The sequence below is a fragment of the Phyllobates terribilis genome, unplaced genomic scaffold, assembly GCF_046119375.1.
Source record: "Phyllobates terribilis strain yellow unplaced genomic scaffold, ASM4611937v1 Scaffold_8__6_contigs__length_399053987, whole genome shotgun sequence".
Classification (NCBI taxonomy): Eukaryota; Metazoa; Chordata; class Amphibia; order Anura; family Dendrobatidae; genus Phyllobates; species Phyllobates terribilis.
Window position 1 is genome coordinate 345,156,057 of NW_027362768.1, and position 23,284 is coordinate 345,179,340.

The 23,284-nt window shown below is 45.5% G+C and overlaps 18 non-coding genes across 18 annotated transcripts; all 18 read left to right on the forward strand.

The window, feature by feature from the left end:
• The first annotated feature begins 785 nt into the window (after positions 1–785).
• LOC141158196 (U2 spliceosomal RNA) lies at positions 786–976 on the forward strand. Its single transcript, XR_012248231.1, has one exon. It is a non-coding gene; the product is annotated as a U2 spliceosomal RNA (small nuclear RNA).
• Positions 977–2,096: 1,120 nt separating this feature from the next.
• Positions 2,097–2,287, forward strand: LOC141158207 (U2 spliceosomal RNA). The gene has a single exon (XR_012248242.1). It is a non-coding gene; the product is annotated as a U2 spliceosomal RNA (small nuclear RNA).
• Positions 2,288–3,405: 1,118 nt separating this feature from the next.
• Positions 3,406–3,596, forward strand: LOC141158218 (U2 spliceosomal RNA). The gene has a single exon (XR_012248253.1). It is a non-coding gene; the product is annotated as a U2 spliceosomal RNA (small nuclear RNA).
• A 1,120-nt stretch (positions 3,597–4,716) lies between these two features.
• Positions 4,717–4,907, forward strand: LOC141158230 (U2 spliceosomal RNA). The gene has a single exon (XR_012248265.1). It is a non-coding gene; the product is annotated as a U2 spliceosomal RNA (small nuclear RNA).
• A 1,120-nt stretch (positions 4,908–6,027) lies between these two features.
• Positions 6,028–6,218, forward strand: LOC141159763 (U2 spliceosomal RNA). Its single transcript, XR_012249762.1, has one exon. It is a non-coding gene; the product is annotated as a U2 spliceosomal RNA (small nuclear RNA).
• Positions 6,219–7,338: 1,120 nt separating this feature from the next.
• On the forward strand, positions 7,339–7,529 carry LOC141159499 (U2 spliceosomal RNA). Its single transcript, XR_012249505.1, has one exon. It is a non-coding gene; the product is annotated as a U2 spliceosomal RNA (small nuclear RNA).
• A 1,116-nt stretch (positions 7,530–8,645) lies between these two features.
• On the forward strand, positions 8,646–8,836 carry LOC141158242 (U2 spliceosomal RNA). The gene has a single exon (XR_012248276.1). It is a non-coding gene; the product is annotated as a U2 spliceosomal RNA (small nuclear RNA).
• Positions 8,837–9,961: 1,125 nt separating this feature from the next.
• LOC141158253 (U2 spliceosomal RNA) lies at positions 9,962–10,152 on the forward strand. The gene has a single exon (XR_012248287.1). It is a non-coding gene; the product is annotated as a U2 spliceosomal RNA (small nuclear RNA).
• A 1,118-nt stretch (positions 10,153–11,270) lies between these two features.
• Positions 11,271–11,461, forward strand: LOC141158265 (U2 spliceosomal RNA). The gene has a single exon (XR_012248298.1). It is a non-coding gene; the product is annotated as a U2 spliceosomal RNA (small nuclear RNA).
• Positions 11,462–12,580: 1,119 nt separating this feature from the next.
• LOC141159505 (U2 spliceosomal RNA) lies at positions 12,581–12,771 on the forward strand. The gene has a single exon (XR_012249511.1). It is a non-coding gene; the product is annotated as a U2 spliceosomal RNA (small nuclear RNA).
• A 1,118-nt stretch (positions 12,772–13,889) lies between these two features.
• Positions 13,890–14,080, forward strand: LOC141158276 (U2 spliceosomal RNA). Its single transcript, XR_012248309.1, has one exon. It is a non-coding gene; the product is annotated as a U2 spliceosomal RNA (small nuclear RNA).
• A 1,124-nt stretch (positions 14,081–15,204) lies between these two features.
• On the forward strand, positions 15,205–15,395 carry LOC141159651 (U2 spliceosomal RNA). The gene has a single exon (XR_012249654.1). It is a non-coding gene; the product is annotated as a U2 spliceosomal RNA (small nuclear RNA).
• A 1,119-nt stretch (positions 15,396–16,514) lies between these two features.
• On the forward strand, positions 16,515–16,705 carry LOC141158288 (U2 spliceosomal RNA). Its single transcript, XR_012248320.1, has one exon. It is a non-coding gene; the product is annotated as a U2 spliceosomal RNA (small nuclear RNA).
• A 1,118-nt stretch (positions 16,706–17,823) lies between these two features.
• On the forward strand, positions 17,824–18,014 carry LOC141158300 (U2 spliceosomal RNA). Its single transcript, XR_012248332.1, has one exon. It is a non-coding gene; the product is annotated as a U2 spliceosomal RNA (small nuclear RNA).
• A 1,123-nt stretch (positions 18,015–19,137) lies between these two features.
• On the forward strand, positions 19,138–19,328 carry LOC141158311 (U2 spliceosomal RNA). Its single transcript, XR_012248343.1, has one exon. It is a non-coding gene; the product is annotated as a U2 spliceosomal RNA (small nuclear RNA).
• A 1,119-nt stretch (positions 19,329–20,447) lies between these two features.
• LOC141159695 (U2 spliceosomal RNA) lies at positions 20,448–20,638 on the forward strand. Its single transcript, XR_012249696.1, has one exon. It is a non-coding gene; the product is annotated as a U2 spliceosomal RNA (small nuclear RNA).
• A 1,116-nt stretch (positions 20,639–21,754) lies between these two features.
• Positions 21,755–21,945, forward strand: LOC141159527 (U2 spliceosomal RNA). Its single transcript, XR_012249532.1, has one exon. It is a non-coding gene; the product is annotated as a U2 spliceosomal RNA (small nuclear RNA).
• Positions 21,946–23,066: 1,121 nt separating this feature from the next.
• On the forward strand, positions 23,067–23,257 carry LOC141158322 (U2 spliceosomal RNA). The gene has a single exon (XR_012248354.1). It is a non-coding gene; the product is annotated as a U2 spliceosomal RNA (small nuclear RNA).
• Positions 23,258–23,284: the final 27 nt, after the last annotated feature.

The following is a 23,284-nucleotide window of genomic DNA, read 5'->3' on the forward strand; positions in this document are numbered from 1 at the left end:
TTTCAGTATATTGTTGCACACACACCATCTATTTAGCAAATGCCCTTGTTATCAACAGCAGCCTTTTAAACTCACCTGAGCTAACAGGTATGTGAGCTGGTTACTCTGCTGCGCTTAAAATTTCTTTTTTGGTTTGCTACAATGCCTTTTCTGAAACGTTGTCTCCCTCTGCTGGAACACTGACTTCTTTCATTTAATGCCTGCAGACTATAAAAGAGAAACCAACCCAAAAAGTTTGGTTGATTAGTCTGTGGCATTCTGTTAAACTGTTGCTTATGGCAGTCTCTGTGAGCTTCTCAGTGACATTCAGCCATCCAGGTATCCCGCCTGCAGTAGACGGAATGTGGCAATGGAACGCTGGCTGCGCGTGTCATAATAGGCTCTGAGCCTTTATATACCTGCGCACAGCAGCAGCCACCTTCAGTCTGCTGCTGGACAGCCAGCAGCAGCAGCAGCAGCAGGAGAGGTAATTAATCAGCAACCCTCCTGCTAAGGGTAGACAGCTGCTCGTTCCACCCCCCCCCCGCCTTAATTGGTTCTCCTCCCTTCCAACGGTGTTGAGGCGGGTGGGAACAGCCGGGGGTTGAGGGTACTGTGCTAAAAGAGGTGGAGTTATGCAGATCTAAAACGCGTGGATTGCAGCAGCAGCAAGCCGAAAAGTGCAGGCATGTGAGGGATCTAGAGGTTGACAGCATGTCTTCTTAACGGGAGTCCAGGTGGCCATCTCCACAAATGGACTTTTCAGAATCCTTGGGTGGCACCGTAGTCGGAAACCAATTCTGGTTATCGCTTCTCGGCCTTTTGGCTAAGATCAAGTGTAGTATCTGTTCTTATCAGTTTAATATCTGATACGTCCCCTATCTGGGGACCATATATTAAATGGATTTTTAGAACAGGGAGATGGAAAAAGAGCTTGCTCTGTCCACTCCACGCATTGACCTGGTATTGCAGTATCTCCAGGACCGGTGCACCCCTTCTTTAATGCAGTTTCTAAAATCAGAAAGAATTGAATTCAATGCTTTTTGTTCATTTGGCTTGTTTGTCGGATTTTGGGATGGACTCTTTGGCTTTGCTTTTCTTCTCCTCATTGGATTTTTAATGTTAAAAGTTGCAGAAGCCAGATGACAAGCTCATTTTGGTTCAACTTCAGCAACTGTGCATTGCATTGCCATGTAATGTAATGCAATGCTATCTATCTAGCTCTCCCTCTATACTTCCTTTTGGATAAACAGACATATTAGGCAAGCATTTTGGAGCTTTCACCTAAATAACTACAGGTGGTGAGATAAGCTGCACAATATAATTGACCTTTCAGTATATTGTTGCACACACACCATCTATTTAGCAAATGCCCTTGTTATCAACAGCAGCCTTTTAAACTCACCTGAGCTAACAGGTATGTGAGCTGGTTACTCTGCTGCGCTTAAAATTTCTTTTTTGGTTTGCTACAATGCCTTTTCTGAAACGTTGTCTCCCTCTGCTGGAACACTGACTTCTTTCATTTAATGCCTGCAGACTATAAAAGAGAAACCAACCCAAAAAGTTTGGTTGATTAGTCTGTGGCATTCTGTTAAACTGTTGCTTATGGCGGTCTCTGTGAGCTTCTCAGTGACATTCAGCCATCCAGGTATCCCGCCTGCAGTAGACGGAATGTGGCAATGGAACGCTGGCTGCGCGTGTCATAATAGGCTCTGAGCCTTTATATACCTGCGCACAGCAGCAGCCACCTTCAGTCTGCTGCTGGACAGCCAGCAGCAGCAGCAGCAGCAGGAGAGGTAATTAATCAGCAACCCTCCTGCTAAGGGTAGACAGCTGCTCGTTCCACCCCCCCCCCCCGCCTTAATTGGTTCTCCTCCCTTCCAACGGTGTTGAGGCGGGTGGGAACAGCCGGGGGTTGAGGGTACTGTGCTAAAAGAGGTGGAGTTATGCAGATCTAAAACGCGTGGATTGCAGCAGCAGCAAGCCGAAAAGTGCAGGCATGTGAGGGATCTAGAGGTTGACAGCATGTCTTCTTAACGGGAGTCCAGGTGGCCATCTCCACAAATGGACTTTTCAGAATCCTTGGGTGGCACCGTAGTCGGAAACCAATTCTGGTTATCGCTTCTCGGCCTTTTGGCTAAGATCAAGTGTAGTATCTGTTCTTATCAGTTTAATATCTGATACGTCCCCTATCTGGGGACCATATATTAAATGGATTTTTAGAACAGGGAGATGGAAAAAGAGCTTGCTCTGTCCACTCCACGCATTGACCTGGTATTGCAGTATCTCCAGGACCGGTGCACCCCTTCTTTAATGCAGTTTCTAAAATCAGAAAGAATTGAATTCAATGCTTTTTGTTCATTTGGCTTGTTTGTCGGATTTTGGGATGGACTCTTTGGCTTTGCTTTTCTTCTCCTCATTGGATTTTTCATGTTAAAAGTTGCAGAAGCCAGATGACAAGCTCATTTTGGTTCAACTTCAGCAACTGTGCATTGCATTGCCATGTAATGTAATGCAATGCTATCTATCTAGCTCTCCCTCTATACTTCCTTTTGGATAAACAGACATATTAGGCAAGCATTTTGGAGCTTTCACCTAAATAACTACAGGTGGTGAGATAAGCTGCACAATATAATTGACCTTTCAGTATATTGTTGCACACACACCATCTATTTAGCAAATGCCCTTGTTATCAACAGCAGCCTTTTAAACTCACCTGAGCTAACAGGTATGTGAGCTGGTTACTCTGCTGCGCTTAAAATTTCTTTTTTGGTTTGCTACAATGCCTTTTCTGAAACGTTGTCTCCCTCTGCTGGAACACTGACTTCTTTCATTTAATGCCTGCAGACTATAAAAGAGAAACCAACCCAAAAAGTTTGGTTGATTAGTCTGTGGCATTCTGTTAAACTGTTGCTTATGGCAGTCTCTGTGAGCTTCTCAGTGACATTCAGCCATCCAGGTATCCCGCCTGCAGTAGACGGAATGTGGCAATGGAACGCTGGCTGCGCGTGTCATAATAGGCTCTGAGCCTTTATATACCTGCGCACAGCAGCAGCCACCTTCAGTCTGCTGCTGGACAGCCAGCAGCAGCAGCAGCAGCAGGAGAGGTAATTAATCAGCAACCCTCCTGCTAAGGGTAGACAGCTGCTCGTTCCACCCCCCCCCCGCCTTAATTGGTTCTCCTCCCTTCCAACGGTGTTGAGGCGGGTGGGAACAGCCGGGGGTTGAGGGTACTGTGCTAAAAGAGGTGGAGTTATGCAGATCTAAAACGCGTGGATTGCAGCAGCAGCAAGCCGAAAAGTGCAGGCATGTGAGGGATCTAGAGGTTGACAGCATGTCTTCTTAACGGGAGTCCAGGTGGCCATCTCCACAAATGGACTTTTCAGAATCCTTGGGTGGCACCGTAGTCGGAAACCAATTCTGGTTATCGCTTCTCGGCCTTTTGGCTAAGATCAAGTGTAGTATCTGTTCTTATCAGTTTAATATCTGATACGTCCCCTATCTGGGGACCATATATTAAATGGATTTTTAGAACAGGGAGATGGAAAAAGAGCTTGCTCTGTCCACTCCACGCATTGACCTGGTATTGCAGTATCTCCAGGACCGGTGCACCCCTTCTTTAATGCAGTTTCTAAAATCAGAAAGAATTGAATTCAATGCTTTTTGTTCATTTGGCTTGTTTGTCGGATTTTGGGATGGACTCTTTGGCTTTGCTTTTCTTCTCCTCATTGGATTTTTAATGTTAAAAGTTGCAGAAGCCAGATGACAAGCTCATTTTGGTTCAACTTCAGCAACTGTGCATTGCATTGCCATGTAATGTAATGCAATGCTATCTATCTAGCTCTCCCTCTATACTTCCTTTTGGATAAACAGACATATTAGGCAAGCATTTTGGAGCTTTCACCTAAATAACTACAGGTGGTGAGATAAGCTGCACAATATAATTGACCTTTCAGTATATTGTTGCACACACACCATCTATTTAGCAAATGCCCTTGTTATCAACAGCAGCCTTTTAAACTCACCTGAGCTAACAGGTATGTGAGCTGGTTACTCTGCTGCGCTTAAAATTTCTTTTTTGGTTTGCTACAATGCCTTTTCTGAAACGTTGTCTCCCTCTGCTGGAACACTGACTTCTTTCATTTAATGCCTGCAGACTATAAAAGAGAAACCAACCCAAAAAGTTTGGTTGATTAGTCTGTGGCATTCTGTTAAACTGTTGCTTATGGCGGTCTCTGTGAGCTTCTCAGTGACATTCAGCCATCCAGGTATCCCGCCTGCAGTAGACGGAATGTGGCAATGGAACGCTGGCTGCGCGTGTCATAATAGGCTCTGAGCCTTTATATACCTGCGCACAGCAGCAGCCACCTTCAGTCTGCTGCTGGACAGCCAGCAGCAGCAGCAGCAGCAGGAGAGGTAATTAATCAGCAACCCTCCTGCTAAGGGTAGACAGCTGCTCGTTCCACCCCCCCCCCCCGCCTTAATTGGTTCTCCTCCCTTCCAACGGTGTTGAGGCGGGTGGGAACAGCCGGGGGTTGAGGGTACTGTGCTAAAAGAGGTGGAGTTATGCAGATCTAAAACGCGTGGATTGCAGCAGCAGCAAGCCGAAAAGTGCAGGCATGTGAGGGATCTAGAGGTTGACAGCATGTCTTCTTAACGGGAGTCCAGGTGGCCATCTCCACAAATGGACTTTTCAGAATCCTTGGGTGGCACCGTAGTCGGAAACCAATTCTGGTTATCGCTTCTCGGCCTTTTGGCTAAGATCAAGTGTAGTATCTGTTCTTATCAGTTTAATATCTGATACGTCCCCTATCTGGGGACCATATATTAAATGGATTTTTAGAACAGGGAGATGGAAAAAGAGCTTGCTCTGTCCACTCCACGCATTGACCTGGTATTGCAGTATCTCCAGGACCGGTGCACCCCTTCTTTAATGCAGTTTCTAAAATCAGAAAGAATTGAATTCAATGCTTTTTGTTCATTTGGCTTGTTTGTCGGATTTTGGGATGGACTCTTTGGCTTTGCTTTTCTTCTCCTCATTGGATTTTTCATGTTAAAAGTTGCAGAAGCCAGATGACAAGCTCATTTTGGTTCAACTTCAGCAACTGCGCATTGCATTGCCATGTAATGTAATGCAATGCTATCTATCTAGCTCTCCCTCTATACTTCCTTTTGGATAAACAGACATATTAGGCAAGCATTTTGGAGCTTTCACCTAAATAACTACAGGTGGTGAGATAAGCTGCACAATATAATTGACCTTTCAGTATATTGTTGCACACACACCATCTATTTAGCAAATGCCCTTGTTATCAACAGCAGCCTTTTAAACTCACCTGAGCTAACAGGTATGTGAGCTGGTTACTCTGCTGTGCTTAAAATTTCTTTTTTGGTTTGCTACAATGCCTTTTCTGAAACGTTGTCTCCCTCTGCTGGAACACTGACTTCTTTCATTTAATGCCTGCAGACTATAAAAGAGAAACCAACCCAAAAAGTTTGGTTGATTAGTCTGTGGCATTCTTTTAAACTGTTGCTTATGGCGGTCTCTGTGAGCTTCTCAGTGACATTCAGCCATCCAGGTATCCCGCCTGCAGTAGACGGAATGTGGCAATGGAACGCTGGCTGCGCGTGTCATAATAGGCTCTGAGCCTTTATATACCTGCGCACAGCAGCAGCCACCTTCAGTCTGCTGCTGGACAGCCAGCAGCAGCAGCAGCAGCAGGAGAGGTAATTAATCAGCAACCCTCCTGCTAAGGGTAGACAGCTGCTCGTTCCACCCCCCCCCCCCGCCTTAATTGGCTCTCCTCCCTTTCAACGGTGTTGAGGCGGGTGGGAACAGCCGGGGGTTGAGGGTACTGTGCTAAAAGAGGTGGAGTTATGCAGATCTAAAACGCGTGGATTGCAGCAGCAGCAAGCCGAAAAGTGCAGGCATGTGAGGGATCTAGAGGTTGACAGCATGTCTTCTTAACGGGAGTCCAGGTGGCCATCTCCACAAATGGACTTTTCAGAATCCTTGGGTGGCACCGTAGTCGGAAACCAATTCTGGTTATCGCTTCTCGGCCTTTTGGCTAAGATCAAGTGTAGTATATGTTCTTATCAGTTTAATATCTGATACGTCCCCTATCTGGGGACCATATATTAAATGGATTTTTAGAACAGGGAGATGGAAAAAGAGCTTGCTCTGTCCACTCCACGCATTGACCTGGTATTGCAGTATCTCCAGGATCGGTGCACCCCTTCTTTAATGCAGTTTCTAAAATCAGAAAGAATTGAATTCAATGCTTTTTGTTCATTTGGCTTGTTTGTCGGATTTTGGGATGGACTCTTTGGCTTTGCTTTTCTTCTCCTCATTGGATTTTTCATGTTAAAAGTTGCAGAAGCCAGATGACAAGCTCATTTTGGTTCAACTTCAGCAACTGTGCATTGCATTGCCATGTAATGTAATGCAATGCTATCTATCTAGCTCTCCCTCTATACTTCCTTTTGGATAAACAGACATATTAGGCAAGCATTTTGGAGCTTTCACCTAAATAACTACAGGTGGTGAGATAAGCTGCACAATATAATTGACCTTTCAGTATATTGTTGCACACACACCATCTATTTAGCAAATGCCCTTGTTATCAACAGCAGCCTTTTAAACTCACCTGAGCTAACAGGTATGTGAGCTGGTTACTCTGCTGCGCTTAAAATTTCTTTTTTGGTTTGCTACAATGCCTTTTCTGAAACGTTGTCTCCCTCTGCTGGAACACTGACTTCTTTCATTTAATGCCTGCAGACTATAAAAGAGAAACCAACCCAAAAAGTTTGGTTGATTAGTCTGTGGCATTCTTTTAAACTGTTGCTTATGGCGGTCTCTGTGAGCTTCTCAGTGACATTCAGCCATCCAGGTATCCCGCCTGCAGTAGACGGAATGTGGCAATGGAACGCTGGCTGCGCGTGTCATAATAGGCTCTGAGCCTTTATATACCTGCGCACAGCAGCAGCCACCTTCAGTCTGCTGCTGGACAGCCAGCAGCAGCAGCAGCAGCAGGAGAGGTAATTAATCAGCAACCCTCCTGCTAAGGGTAGACAGCTGCTCGTTCCACCCCCCCCCCCCGCCTTAATTGGTTCTCCTCCCTTCCAACGGTGTTGAGGCAGGTGGGAACAGCCGGGGGTTGAGGGTACTGTGCTAAAAGAGGTGGAGTTATGCAGATCTAAAACGCGTGGATTGCAGCAGCAGCAAGCCGAAAAGTGCAGGCATGTGAGGGATCTAGAGGTTGACAGCATGTCTTCTTAACGGGAGTCCAGGTGGCCATCTCCACAAATGGACTTTTCAGAATCCTTGGGTGGCACCGTAGTCGGAAACCAATTCTGGTTATCGCTTCTCGGCCTTTTGGCTAAGATCAAGTGTAGTATCTGTTCTTATCAGTTTAATATCTGATACGTCCCCTATGTGGGGACCATATATTAAATGGATTTTTAGAACAGGGAGATGGAAAAAGAGCTTGCTCTGTCCACTCCACGCATTGACCTGGTATTGCAGTATCTCCAGGACCGGTGCACCCCTTCTTTAATGCAGTTTCTAAAATCAGAAAGAATTGAATTCAATGCTTTTTGTTCATTTGGCTTGTTTGTCGGATTTTGGGATGGACTCTTTGGCTTTGCTTTTCTTCTCCTCATTGGATTTTTCATGTTAAAAGTTGCAGAAGCCAGATGACAAGCTCATTTTGGTTCAACTTCAGCAACTGTGCATTGCATTGCCATGTAATGTAATGCAATGCTATCTATCTAGCTCTCCCTCTATACTTCCTTTTGGATAAGCAGACATATTAGGCAAGCATTTTGGAGCTTTCACCTAAATAACTACAGGTGGTGAGATAAGCTGCACAATATAATTGACCTTTCAGTATATTGTTGCACACACACCATCTATTTAGCAAATGCCCTTGTTATCAACAGCAGCCTTTTAAACTCACCTGAGCTAACAGGTATGTGAGCTGGTTACTCTGCTGCGCTTAAAATTTCTTTTTTGGTTTGCTACAATGCCTTTTCTGAAACGTTGTCTCCCTCTGCTGGAACACTGACTTCTTTCATTTAATGCCTGCAGACTATAAAAGAGAAACCAACCCAAAAAGTTTGGTTGATTAGTCTGTGGCATTCTTTTAAACTGTTGCTTATGGCGGTCTCTGTGAGCTTCTCAGTGACATTCAGCCATCCAGGTATCCCGCCTGCAGTAGACGGAATGTGGCAATGGAACGCTGGCTGCGCGTGTCATAATAGGCTCTGAGCCTTTATATACCTGCGCACAGCAGCAGCCACCTTCAGTCTGCTGCTGGACAGCCAGCAGCAGCAGCAGCAGCAGGAGAGGTAATTAATCAGCAACCCTCCTGCTAAGGGTAGACAGCTGCTCGTTCCACCCCCCCCGCCTTAATTGGTTCTCCTCCCTTCCAACGGTGTTGAGGCGGGTGGGAACAGCCGGGGGTTGAGGGTACTGTGCTAAAAGAGGTGGAGTTATGCAGATCTAAAACGCGTGGATTGCAGCAGCAGCAAGCCGAAAAGTGCAGGCATGTGAGGGATCTAGAGGTTGACAGCATGTCTTCTTAACGGGAGTCCAGGTGGCCATCTCCACAAATGGACTTTTCAGAATCCTTGGGTGGCACCGTAGTCGGAAACCAATTCTGGTTATCGCTTCTCGGCCTTTTGGCTAAGATCAAGTGTAGTATCTGTTCTTATCAGTTTAATATCTGATACGTCCCCTATCTGGGGACCATATATTAAATGGATTTTTAGAACAGGGAGATGGAAAAAGAGCTTGCTCTGTCCACTCCACGCATTGACCTGGTATTGCAGTATCTCCAGGACCGGTGCACCCCTTCTTTAATGCAGTTTCTAAAATCAGAAAGAATTGAATTCAATGCTTTTTGTTCATTTGGCTTGTTTGTCGGATTTTGGGATGGACTCTTTGGCTTTGCTTTTCTTCTCCTCATTGGATTTTTCATGTTAAAAGTTGCAGAAGCCAGATGACAAGCTCATTTTGGTTCAACTTCAGCAACTGTGCATTGCATTGCCATGTAATGTAATGCAATGCTATCTATCTAGCTCTCCCTCTATACTTCCTTTTGGATAAACAGACATATTAGGCAAGCATTTTGGAGCTTTCACCTAAATAACTACAGGTGGTGAGATAAGCTGCACAATATAATTGACCTTTCAGTATATTGTTGCACACACACCATCTATTTAGCAAATGCCCTTGTTATCAACAGCAGCCTTTTAAACTCACCTGAGCTAACAGGTATGTGAGCTGGTTACTCTGCTGCGCTTAAAATTTCTTTTTTGGTTTGCTACAATGCCTTTTCTGAAACGTTGTCTCCCTCTGCTGGAACACTGACTTCTTTCATTTAATGCCTGCAGACTATAAAAGAGAAACCAACCCAAAAAGTTTGGTTGATTAGTCTGTGGCATTCTTTTAAACTGTTGCTTATGGCGGTCTCTGTGAGCTTCTCAGTGACATTCAGCCATCCAGGTATCCCGCCTGCAGTAGACGGAATGTGGCAATGGAACGCTGGCTGCGCGTGTCATAATAGGCTCTGAGCCTTTATATACCTGCGCACAGCGGCAGCCACCTTCAGTCTGCTGCTGGACAGCCAGCAGCAGCAGCAGCAGCAGGAGAGGTAATTAATCAGCAACCCTCCTGCTAAGGGTAGACAGCTGCTCGTTCCACCCCCCCCCCCCCCCCCGCCTTAATTGGTTCTCCTCCCTTCCAACGGTGTTGAGGCGGGTGGGAACAGCCGGGGGTTGAGGGTACTGTGCTAAAAGAGGTGGAGTTATGCAGATCTAAAACGCGTGGATTGCAGCAGCAGCAAGCCGAAAAGTGCAGGCATGTGAGGGATCTAGAGGTTGACAGCATGTCTTCTTAACGGGAGTCCAGGTGGCCATCTCCACAAATGGACTTTTCAGAATCCTTGGGTGGCACCGTAGTCGGAAACCAATTCTGGTTATCGCTTCTCGGCCTTTTGGCTAAGATCAAGTGTAGTATCTGTTCTTATCAGTTTAATATCTGATACGTCCCCTATCTGGGGACCATATATTAAATGGATTTTTAGAACAGGGAGATGGAAAAAGAGCTTGCTCTGTCCACTCCACGCATTGACCTGGTATTGCAGTATCTCCAGGACCGGTGCACCCCTTCTTTAATGCAGTTTCTAAAATCAGAAAGAATTGAATTCAATGCTTTTTGTTCATTTGGCTTGTTTGTCGGATTTTGGGATGGACTCTTTGGCTTTGCTTTTCTTCTCCTCATTGGATTTTTCATGTTAAAAGTTGCAGAAGCCAGATGACAAGCTCATTTTGGTTCAACTTCAGCAACTGTGCATTGCATTGCCATGTAATGTAATGCAATGCTATCTATCTAGCTCTCCCTCTATACTTCCTTTTGGATAAACAGACATATTAGGCAAGCATTTTGGAGCTTTCACCTAAATAACTACAGGTGGTGAGATAAGCTGCACAATATAATTGACCTTTCAGTATATTGTTGCACACACACCATCTATTTAGCAAATGCCCTTGTTATCAACAGCAGCCTTTTAAACTCACCTGAGCTAACAGGTATGTGAGCTGGTTACTCTGCTGCGCTTAAAATTTCTTTTTTGGTTTGCTACAATGCCTTTTCTGAAACGTTGTCTCCCTCTGCTGGAACACTGACTTCTTTCATTTAATGCCTGCAGACTATAAAAGAGAAACCAACCCAAAAAGTTTGGTTGATTAGTCTGTGGCATTCTTTTAAACTGTTGCTTATGGCGGTCTCTGTGAGCTTCTCAGTGACATTCAGCCATCCAGGTATCCCGCCTGCAGTAGACGGAATGTGGCAATGGAACGCTGGCTGCGCGTGTCATAATAGGCTCTGAGCCTTTATATACCTGCGCACAGCAGCAGCCACCTTCAGTCTGCTGCTGGACAGCCAGCAGCAGCAGCAGCAGCAGGAGAGGTAATTAATCAGCAACCCTCCTGCTAAGGGTAGACAGCTGCTCGTTCCACCCCCCCCCCGCCTTAATTGGTTCTCCTCCCTTCCAACGGTGTTGAGGCGGGTGGGAACAGCCGGGGGTTGAGGGTACTGTGCTAAAAGAGGTGGAGTTATGCAGATCTAAAACGCGTGGATTGCAGCAGCAGCAAGCCGAAAAGTGCAGGCATGTGAGGGATCTAGAGGTTGACAGCATGTCTTCTTAACGGGAGTCCAGGTGGCCATCTCCACAAATGGACTTTTCAGAATCCTTGGGTGGCACCGTAGTCGGAAACCAATTCTGGTTATCGCTTCTCGGCCTTTTGGCTAAGATCAAGTGTAGTATCTGTTCTTATCAGTTTAATATCTGATACGTCCCCTATCTGGGGACCATATATTAAATGGATTTTTAGAACAGGGAGATGGAAAAAGAGCTTGCTCTGTCCACTCCACGCATTGACCTGGTATTGCAGTATCTCCAGGACCGGTGCACCCCTTCTTTAATGCAGTTTCTAAAATCAGAAAGAATTGAATTCAATGCTTTTTGTTCATTTGGCTTGTTTGTCGGATTTTGGGATGGACTCTTTGGCTTTGCTTTTCTTCTCCTCATTGGATTTTTCATGTTAAAAGTTGCAGAAGCCAGATGACAAGCTCATTTTGGTTCAACTTCAGCAACTGTGCATTGCATTGTCATGTAATGTAATGCAATGCTATCTATCTAGCTCTCCCTCTATACTTCCTTTTGGATAAACAGACATATTAGGCAAGCATTTTGGAGCTTTCACCTAAATAACTACAGGTGGTGAGATAAGCTGCACAATATAATTGACCTTTCAGTATATTGTTGCACACACACCATCTATTTAGCAAATGCCCTTGTTATCAACAGCAGCCTTTTAAACTCAACTGAGCTAACAGGTATGTGAGCTGGTTACTCTGCTGCGCTTAAAATTTCTTTTTTGGTTTGCTACAATGCCTTTTCTGAAACGTTGTCTCCCTCTGCTGGAACACTGACTTCTTTCATTTAATGCCTGCAGTCTATAAAAGAGAAACCAACCCAAAAAGTTTGGTTGATTAGTCTGTGGCATTCTTTTAAACTGTTGCTTATGGCGGTCTCTGTGAGCTTCTCAGTGACATTCAGCCATCCAGGTATCCCGCCTGCAGTAGACGGAATGTGGCAATGGAACGCTGGCTGCGCGTGTCATAATAGGCTCTGAGCCTTTATATACCTGCGCACAGCAGCAGCCACCTTCAGTCTGCTGCTGGACAGCCAGCAGCAGCAGCAGCAGCAGGAGAGGTAATTAATCAGCAACCCTCCTGCTAAGGGTAGACAGCTGCTCGTTCCACCCCCCCCCCCGCCTTAATTGGTTCTCCTCCCTTCCAACGGTGTTGAGGCGGGTGGGAACAGCCGGGGGTTGAGGGTACTGTGCTAAAAGAGGTGGAGTTATGCAGATCTAAAACGCGTGGATTGCAGCAGCAGCAAGCCGAAAAGTGCAGGCATGTGAGGGATCTAGAGGTTGACAGCATGTCTTCTTAACGGGAGTCCAGGTGGCCATCTCCACAAATGGACTTTTCAGAATCCTTGGGTGGCACCGTAGTCGGAAACCAATTCTGGTTATCGCTTCTCTGCCTTTTGGCTAAGATCAAGTGTAGTATCTGTTCTTATCAGTTTAATATCTGATACGTCCCCTATCTGGGGACCATATATTAAATGGATTTTTAGAACAGGGAGATGGAAAAAGAGCTTGCTCTGTCCACTCCACGCATTGACCTGGTATTGCAGTATCTCCAGGACCGGTGCACCCCTTCTTTAATGCAGTTTCTAAAATCAAAAAGAATTGAATTCAATGCTTTTTGTTCATTTGGCTTGTTTGTCGGATTTTGGGATGGACTCTTTGGCTTTGCTTTTCTTCTCCTCATTGGATTTTTCATGTTAAAAGTTGCAGAAGCCAGATGACAAGCTCATTTTGGTTCAACTTCAGCAACTGTGCATTGCATTGCCATGTAATGTAATGCAATGCTATGTATCTAGCTCTCCCTCTATACTTCCTTTTGGATAAACAGACATATTAGGCAAGCATTTTGGAGCTTTCACCTAAATAACTACAGGTGGTGAGATAAGCTGCACAATATAATTGACCTTTCAGTATATTGTTGCACACACACCATCTATTTAGCAAATGCCCTTGTTATCAACAGCAGCCTTTTAAACTCACCTGAGCTAACAGGTATGTGAGCTGGTTACTCTGCTGCGCTTAAAATTTCTTTTTTGGTTTGCTACAATGCCTTTTCTGAAACGTTGTCTCCCTCTGCTGGAACACTGACTTCTTTCATTTAATGCCTGCAGACTATAAAAGAGAAACCAACCCAAAAAGTTTGGTTGATTAGTCTGTGGCATTCTTTTAAACTGTTGCTTATGGCGGTCTCTGTGAGCTTCTCAGTGACATTCAGCCATCCAGGTATCCCGCCTGCAGTAGACGGAATGTGGCAATGGAACGCTGGCTGCGCGTGTCATAATAGGCTCTGAGCCTTTATATACCTGCGCACAGCAGCAGCCACCTTCAGTCTGCTGCTGGACAGCCAGCAGCAGCAGCAGCAGCAGGAGAGGTAATTAATCAGCAACCCTCCTGCTAAGGGTAGACAGCTGCTCGTTCCACCCCCCCCCCGCCTTAATTGGTTCTCCTCCCTTCCAACGGTGTTGAGGCGGGTGGGAACAGCCGGGGGTTGAGGGTACTGTGCTAAAAGAGGTGGAGTTATGCAGATCTAAAACGCGTGGATTGCAGCAGCAGCAAGCCGAAAAGTGCAGGCATGTGAGGGATCTAGAGGTTGACAGCATGTCTTCTTAACGGGAGTCCAGGTGGCCATCTCCACAAATGGACTTTTCAGAATCCTTGGGTGGCACCGTAGTCGGAAACCAATTCTGGTTATCGCTTCTCGGCCTTTTGGCTAAGATCAAGTGTAGTATCTGTTCTTATCAGTTTAATATCTGATACGTCCCCTATCTGGGGACCATATATTAAATGGATTTTTAGAACAGGGAGATGGAAAAAGAGCTTGCTCTGTCCACTCCACGCATTGACCTGGTATTGCAGTATCTCCAGGACCGGTGCACCCCTTCTTTAATGCAGTTTCTAAAATCAGAAAGAATTGAATTCAATGCTTTTTGTTCATTTGGCTTGTTTGTCAGATTTTGGGATGGACTCTTTGGCTTTGCTTTTCTTCTCCTCATTGGATTTTTCATGTTAAAAGTTGCAGAAGCCAGATGACAAGCTCATTTTGGTTCAACTTCAGCAACTGTGCATTGCATTGCCATGTAATGTAATGCAATGCTATGTATCTAGCTCTCCCTCTATACTTCCTTTTGGATAAACAGACATATTAGGCAAGCATTTTGGAGCTTTCACCTAAATAACTACAGGTGGTGAGATAAGCTGCACAATATAATTGACCTTTCAGTATATTGTTGCACACACACCATCTATTTAGCAAATGCCCTTGTTATCAACAGCAGCCTTTTAAACTCACCTGAGCTAACAGGTATGTGAGCTGGTTACTCTGCTGCGCTTAAAATTTCTTTTTTGGTTTGCTACAATGCCTTTTCTGAAACGTTGTCTCCCTCTGCTGGAACACTGACTTCTTTCATTTAATGCCTGCAGACTATAAAAGAGAAACCAACCCAAAAAGTTTGGTTGATTAGTCTGTGGCATTCTTTTAAACTGTTGCTTATGGCGGTCTCTGTGAGCTTCTCAGTGACATTCAGCCATCCAGGTATCCCGCCTGCAGTAGACGGAAAGTGGCAATGGAACGCTGGCTGCGCGTGTCATAATAGGCTCTGAGCCTTTATATACCTGCGCACAGCAGCAGCCACCTTCAGTCTGCTGCTGGACAGCCAGCAGCAGCAGCAGCAGCAGGAGAGGTAATTAATCAGCAACCCTCCTGCTAAGGGTAGACAGCTGCTCGTTCCACCCCACCCCCCCCCCCGCCTTAATTGGTTCTCCTCCCTTCCAACGGTGTTGAGGCGGGTGGGAGCAGCCGGGGGTTGAGGGTACTGTGCTAAAAGAGGTGGAGTTATGCAGATCTAAAACGCGTGGATTGCAGCAGCAGCAAGCCGAAAAGTGCAGGCATGTGAGGGATCTAGAGGTTGACAGCATGTCTTCTTAACGGGAGTCCAGGTGGCCATCTCCACAAATGGACTTTTCAGAATCCTTGGGTGGCACCGTAGTCGGAAACCAATTCTGGTTATCGCTTCTCGGCCTTTTGGCTAAGATCAAGTGTAGTATCTGTTCTTATCAGTTTAATATCTGATACGTCCCCTATCTGGGGACCATATATTAGATGGATTTTTAGAGCAGGGAGATGGAAAAAGAGCTTGCTCTGTCCACTCCACGCATTGACCTGGTATTGCAGTATCTCCAGGACCGGTGCACCCCTTCTTTAATGCAGTTTCTAAAATCAGAAAGAATTGAATTCAATGCTTTTTGTTCATTTGGCTTGTTTGTCGGATTTTGGGATGGACTCTTTGGCTTTGCTTTTCTTCTCCTCATTGGATTTTTCATGTTAAAAGTTGCAGAAGCCAGATGACAAGCTCATTTTGGTTCAACTTCAGCAACTGTGCATTGCATTGCCATGTAATGTAATGCAATGCTATCTATCTAGCTCTCCCTCTATACTTCCTTTTGGATAAGCAGACATATTAGGCAAGCATTTTGGAGCTTTCACCTAAATAACTACAGGTGGTGAGATAAGCTGCACAATATAATTGACCTTTCAGTATATTGTTGCACACACACCATCTATTTAGCAAATGCCCTTGTTATCAACAGCAGCCTTTTAAACTCACCTGAGCTAACAGGTATGTGAGCTGGTTACTCTGCTGCGCTTAAAATTTCTTTTTTGGTTTGCTACAATGCCTTTTCTGAAACGTTGTCTCCCCCTGCTGGAACACTGACTTCTTTCATTTAATGCCTGCAGACTATAAAAGAGAAACCAACCGAAAAAGTTTGGTTGATTAGTCTGTGGCATTCTTTTAAACTGTTGCTTATGGCGGTCTCTGTGAGCTTCTCAGTGACATTCAGCCATCCAGGTATCCCGCCTGCAGTAGACGGAATGTGGCAATGGAACGCTGGCTGCGCGTGTCATAATAGGCTCTGAGCCTTTATATACCTGCGCACAGCAGCAGCCACCTTCAGTCTGCTGCTGGACAGCCAGCAGCAGCAGCAGCAGCAGGAGAGGTAATTAATCAGCAACCCTCCTGCTAAGGGTAGACAGCTGCTCGTTCCACCCCCCCCCCCGCCTTAATTGGTTCTCCTCCCTTCCAACGGTGTTGAGGCGGGTGGGAACAGCCGGGGGTTGAGGGTACTGTGCTAAAAGAGGTGGAGTTATGCAGATCTAAAACGCGTGGATTGCAGCAGCAGCAAGCCGAAAAGTGCAGGCATGTGAGGGATCTAGAGGTTGACAGCATGTCTTCTTAACGGGAGTCCAGGTGGCCATCTCCACAAATGGACTTTTCAGAATCCTTGGGTGGCACCGTAGTCGGAAACCAATTCTGGTTATCGCTTCTCGGCCTTTTGGCTAAGATCAAGTGTAGTATCTGTTCTTATCAGTTTAATATCTGATACGTCCCCTATCTGGGGACCATATATTAAATGGATTTTTAGAACAGGGAGATGGAAAAAGAGCTTGCTCTGTCCACTCCACGCATTGACCTGGTATTGCAGTATCTCCAGGACCGGTGCACCCCTTCTTTAATGCAGTTTCTAAAATCAGAAAGAATTGAATTCAATGCTTTTTGTTCATTTGGCTTGTTTGTCGGATTTTGGGATGGACTCTTTGGCTTTGCTTTTCTTCTCCTCATTGGATTTTTCATGTTAAAAGTTGCAGAAGCCAGATGACAAGCTCATTTTGGTTCAACTTCAGCAACTGTGCATTGCATTGCCATGTAATGTAATGCAATGCTATCTATCTAGCTCTCCCTCTATACTTCCTTTTGGATAAACAGACATATTAGGCAAGCATTTTGGAGCTTTCACCTAAATAACTACAGGTGGTGAGATAAGCTGCACAATATAATTGACCTTTCAGTATATTGTTGCACACACACCATCTATTTAGCAAATGCCCTTGTTATCAACAGCAGCCTTTTAAACTCACCTGAGCTAACAGGTATGTGAGCTGGTTACTCTGCTGCGCTTAAAATTTCTTTTTTGGTTTGCTACAATGCCTTTTCTGAAACGTTGTCTCCCTCTGCTGGAACACTGACTTCTTTCATTTAATGCCTGCAGACTATAAAAGAGAAACCAACCCAAAAAGTTTGGTTGATTAGTCTGTGGCATTCTTTTAAACTGTTGCTTATGGCGGTCTCTGTGAGCTTCTCAGTGACATTCAGCCATCCAGGTATCCCGCCTGCAGTAGACGGAATGTGGCAATGGAACGCTGGCTGCGCATGTCATAATAGGCTCTGAGCCTTTATATACCTGCGCACAGCAGCAGCCACCTTCAGTCTGCTGCTGGACAGCCAGCAGCAGCAGCAGCAGGAGAGGTAATTAATCAGCAACCCTCCTGCTAAGGGTAGACAGCTGCTCGTTCCACCCCCCCCCCCCCGCCTTAATTGGTTCTCCTCCCTTCCAACGGTGTTGAGGCGGGTGGGAACAGCCGGGGGTTGAGGGTACTGTGCTAAAAGAGGTGGAGTTATGCAGATCTAAAACGCGTGGATTGCAGCAGCAGCAAGCCGAAAAGTGCAGGCATGTGAGGGATCTAGAGGTTGACAGCATGTCTTCTTAACGGGAGTCCAGGTGGCCATCTCCACAAATGGACTTTTCAGAATCCTTGGGTGGCACCGTAGTCGGAAACCAATTCTGGTTATCGCTTCTCGGCCTTTTGGCTAAGATCAAGTGTAGTATCTGTTCTTATCAGTTTAATATCTGATACGTCCCCTATCTGGGGACCATATATTAAATGGATTTTTAGAACAGGGAGATGGAAAAAGAGCTTGCTCTGTCCACTCCACGCATTGACCTGGTATTGCAGTATCTCCAGGACCGGTGCACCCCTTCTTTAATGCAGTTTCTAAAATCAGAAAGAATTGAATTCAATGTTTTTTGTTCATTTGGCTTGTTTGTCGGATTTTGGGATGGACTCTTTGGCTTTGCTTTTCTTCTCCTCATTGGATTTTTCATGTTAAAAGTTGCAGAAGCCAGATGACAAGCTCATTTTGGTTCAACTTCAGCAACTGTGCATTGCATTGCCATGTAATGTAATGCAATGCTATCTATCTAGCTCTCCTTCTATACTTCCTTTTGGATAAACAGACATATTAGGCAAGCATTTTGGAGCTTTCACCTAAATAACTACAGGTGGTGAGATAAGCTGCACAATATAATTGACCTTTCAGTATATTGTTGCACACACACCATCTATTTAGCAAATGCCCTTGTTATCAACAGCAGCCTTTTAAACTCACCTGAGCTAACAGGTATGTGAGCTGGTTACTCTGCTGCGCTTAAAATTTCTTTTTTGGTTTGCTACAATGCCTTTTCTGAAACGTTGTCTCCCTCTGCTGGAACACTGACTTCTTTCATTTAATGCCTGCAGACTATAAAAGAGAAACCAACCCAAAAAGTTTGGTTGATTAGTCTGTGGCATTCTTTTAAACTGTTGCTTATGGCGGTCTCTGTGAGCTTCTCAGTGACATTCAGCCATCCAGGTATCCCGCCTGCAGTAGACGGAATGTGGCAATGGAACGCTGGCTGCGCGTGTCATAATAGGCTCTTAGCCTTTATATACCTGCGCACAGCAGCAGCCACCTTCAGTCTGCTGCTGGACAGCCAGCAGCAGCAGCAGCAGCAGCAGGAGAGGTAATTAATCAGCAACCCTCCTGCTAAGGGTAGACAGCTGCTCGTTCCACCCCCCCCCCCCGCCTTAATTGGTTCTCCTCCCTTCCAACGGTGTTGAGGCGGGTGGGAACAGCCGGGGGTTGAGGGTACTGTGCTAAAAGAGGTGGAGTTATGCAGATCTAAAACGCGTGGATTGCAGCAGCAGCAAGCCGAAAAGTGCAGGCATGTGAGGGATCTAGAGGTTGACAGCATGTCTTCTTAACGGGAGTCCAGGTGGCCATCTCCACAAATGGACTTTTCAGAATCCTTGGGTGGCACCGTAGTCGGAAACCAATTCTGGTTATCGCTTCTCGGCCTTTTGGCTAAGATCAAGTGTAGTATCTGTTCTTATCAGTTTAATATCTGATACGTCCCCTATCTGGGGACCATATATTAAATGGATTTTTAGAACAGGGAGATGGAAAAAGAGCTTGCTCTGTCCACTCCACGCATTGACCTGGTATTGCAGTATCTCCAGGACCGGTGCACCCCTTCTTTAATGCAGTTTCTAAAATCAGAAAGAATTGAATTTAATGCTTTTTGTTCATTTGGCTTGTTTGTCGGATTTTGGGATGGACTCTTTGGCTTTGCTTTTCTTCTCCTCATTGGATTTTTCATGTTAAAAGTTGCAGAAGCCAGATGACAAGCTCATTTTGGTTCAACTTCAGCAACTGTGCATTGCATTGCCATGTAATGTAATGCAATGCTATCTATCTAGCTCTCCCTCTATACTTCCTTTTGGATAAACAGACATATTAGGCAAGCATTTTGGAGCTTTCACCTAAATAACTACAGGTGGTGAGATAAGCTGCACAATATAATTGACCTTTCAGTATATTGTTGCACACACACCATCTATTTAGCAAATGCCCTTGTTATCAACAGCAGCCTTTTAAACTCACCTGAGCTAACAGGTATGTGAGCTGGTTACTCTGCTGCGCTTAAAATTTCTTTTTTGGTTTGCTACAATGCCTTTTCTGAAACGTTGTCTCCCTCTGCTGGAACACTGACTTCTTTCATTTAATGCCTGCAGACTATAAAAGAGAAACCAACCCAAAAAGTTTGGTTGATTAGTCTGTGGCATTCTTTTAAACTGTTGCTTATGGCGGTCTCTGTGAGCTTCTCAGTGACATTCAGCCATCCAGGTATCCCGCCTGCAGTAGACGGAATGTGGCAATGGAACGCTGGCTGCGCGTGTCATAATAGGCTCTGAGCCTTTATATACCTGCGCACAGCAGCAGCCACCTTCAGTCTGCTGCTGGACAGCCAGCAGCAGCAGCAGCAGCAGGAGAGGTAATTAATCAGCAACCCTCCTGCTAAGGGTAGACAGCTGCTCGTTCCACCCGCCCCCCCGCCTTAATTGGTTCTCCTCCCTTCTAACGGTGTTGAGGCGGGTGGGAACAGCCGGGGGTTGAGGGTACTGTGCTAAAAGAGGTGGAGTTATGCAGATCTAAAACGCGTGGATTGCAGCAGCAGCAAGCCGAAAAGTGCAGGCATGTGAGGGATCTAGAGGTTGACAGCATGTCTTCTTAACGGGAGTCCAGGTGGCCATCTCCACAAATGGACTTTTCAGAATCCTTGGGTGGCACCGTAGTCGGAAACCAATTCTGGTTATCGCTTCTCGGCCTTTTGGCTAAGATCAAGTGTAGTATCTGTTCTTATCAGTTTAATATCTGATACGTCCCCTATCTGGGGACCATATATTAAATGGATTTTTAGAACAGGGAGATGGAAAAAGAGCTTGCTCTGTCCACTCCACGCATTGACCTGGTATTGCAGTATCTCCTGGACCGGTGCACCCGTTCTTTAATGCAGTTTCTAAAATCAGAAAGAATTGAATTCAATGCTTTTTGTTCATTTGGCTTGTTTGTCGGATTTTGGGATGGACTCTTTGGCTTTGCTTTTCTTCTCCTCATTGGATTTTTCATGTTAAAAGTTGCAGAAGCCAGATGACAAGCTCATTTTGGTTCAACTTCAGCAACTGTGCATTGCATTGCCATGTAATGTAATGCAATGCTATCTATCTAGCTCTCCCTCTATACTTCCTTTTGGATAAACAGACATATTAGGCAAGCATTTTGGAGCTTTCACCTAAATAACTACAGGTGGTGAGATAAGCTGCACAATATAATTGACCTTTCAGTATATTGTTGCACACACACCATCTATTTAGCAAATGCCCTTGTTATCAACAGCAGCCTTTTAAACTCACCTGAGCTAACAGGTATGTGAGCTGGTTACTCTGCTGCGCTTAAAATTTCTTTTTTGGTTTGCTACAATGCCTTTTCTGAAACGTTGTCTCCCTCTGCTGGAACACTGACTTCTTTCATTTAATGCCTGCAGACTATAAAAGAGAAACCAACCCAAAAAGTTTGGTTGATTAGTCTGTGGCATTCTTTTAAACTGTTGCTTATGGCGGTCTCTGTGAGCTTCTCAGTGACATTCAGCCATCCAGGTATCCCGCCTGCAGTAGACGGAATGTGGCAATGGAACGCTGGCTGCGCGTGTCATAATAGGCTCTGAGCCTTTATATACCTGCGCACAGCAGCAGCCACCTTCAGTCTGCTGCTGGACAGCCAGCAGCAGCAGCAGCAGGAGAGGTAATTAATCAGCAACCCTCCTGCTAAGGGTAGACAGCTGCTCGTTCCACCCCCCCCCCCGCCTTAATTGGTTCTCCTCCCTTCCAACGGTGTTGAGGCGGGTGGGAACAGCCGGGGGTTGAGGGTACTGTGCTAAAAGAGGTGGAGTTATGCAGATCTAAAACGCGTGGATTGCAGCAGCAGCAAGCCGAAAAGTGCAGGCATGTGAGGGATCTAGAGGTTGACAGCATGTCTTCTTAACGGGAGTCCAGGTGGCCATCTCCACAAATGGACTTTTCAGAATCCTTGGGTGGCACCGTAGTCGGAAACCAATTCTGGTTATCGCTTCTCGGCCTTTTGGCTAAGATCAAGTGTAGTATCTGTTCTTATCAGTTTAATATCTGATACGTCCCCTATCTGGGGACCATATATTAAATGGATTTTTAGAACAGGGAGATGGAAAAAGAGCTTGCTCTGTCCACTCCACGCATTGACCTGGTATTGCAGTATCTCCAGGACCGGTGCACCCGTTCTTTAATGCAGTTTCTAAAATCAGAAAGAATTGAATTCAATGCTTTTTGTTCATTTGGCTTGTTTGTCGGATTTTGGGATGGACTCTTTGGCTTTGCTTTTCTTCTCCTCATTGGATTTTTCATGTTAAAAGTTGCAGAAGCCAGATGACAAGCTCATTTTGGTTCAACTTCAGCAACTGTGCATTGCATTGCCATGTAATGTAATGCAATGCTATCTATCTAGCTCTCCCTCTATACTTCCTTTTGGATAAACAGACATATTAGGCAAGCATTTTGGAGCTTTCACCTAAATAACTACAGGTGGTGAGATAAGCTGCACAATATAATTGACCTTTCAGTATATTGTTGCACACACACCATCTATTTAGCAAATGCCCTTGTTATCAACAGCAGCCTTTTAAACTCACCTGAGCTAACAGGTATGTGAGCTGGTTACTCTGCTGCGCTTAAAATTTCTTTTTTGGTTTGCTACAATGCCTTTTCTGAAACGTTGTCTCCCTCTGCTGGAACACTGACTTCTTTCATTTAATGCCTGCAGACTATAAAAGAGAAACCAACCCAAAAAGTTTGGTTGATTAGTCTGTGGCATTCTTTTAAACTGTTGCTTATGGCGGTCTCTGTGAGCTTCTCAGTGACATTCAGCCATCCAGGTATCCCGCCTGCAGTAGACGGAATGTGGCAATGGAACGCTGGCTGCGCGTGTCATAATAGGCTCTGAGCCTTTATATACCTGCGCACAGCAGCAGCCACCTTCAGTCTGCTGCTGGACAGCCAGCAGCAGCAGCAGCAGCAGGAGAGGTAATTAATCAGCAACCCTCCTGCTAAGGTTAGACAGCTGCTCGTTCCACCCCCCCCCCCCCGCCTTAATTGGTTCTCCTCCCTTCCAACGGTGTTGAGGCGGGTGGGAACAGCCGGGGGTTGAGGGTACTGTGCTAAAAGAGGTGGAGTTATGCAGATCTAAAACGCGTGGATTGCAGCAGCAGCAAGCCGAAAAGTGCAGGCATGTGAGGGATCTAGAGGTTGACAGCATGTCTTCTTAACGGGAGTCCAGGTGGCCATCTCCACAAATGGACTTTTCAGAATCCTTGGGTGGCACCGTAGTCGGAAACCAATTCTGGTTATCGCTTCTCGGCCTTTTGGCTAAGATCAAGTGTAGTATCTGTTCTTATCAGTTTAATATCTGATACGTCCCCTATCTGGGGACCATATATTAAATGGATTTTTAGAACAGGGAGATGGAAAAAGAGCTTGCTCTGTCCACTCCACGCATTGACCTGGTATTGCAGTATCTCCAGGACCGGTGCACCCCTTCTTTAATGCAGTTTCTAAAATCAGAAA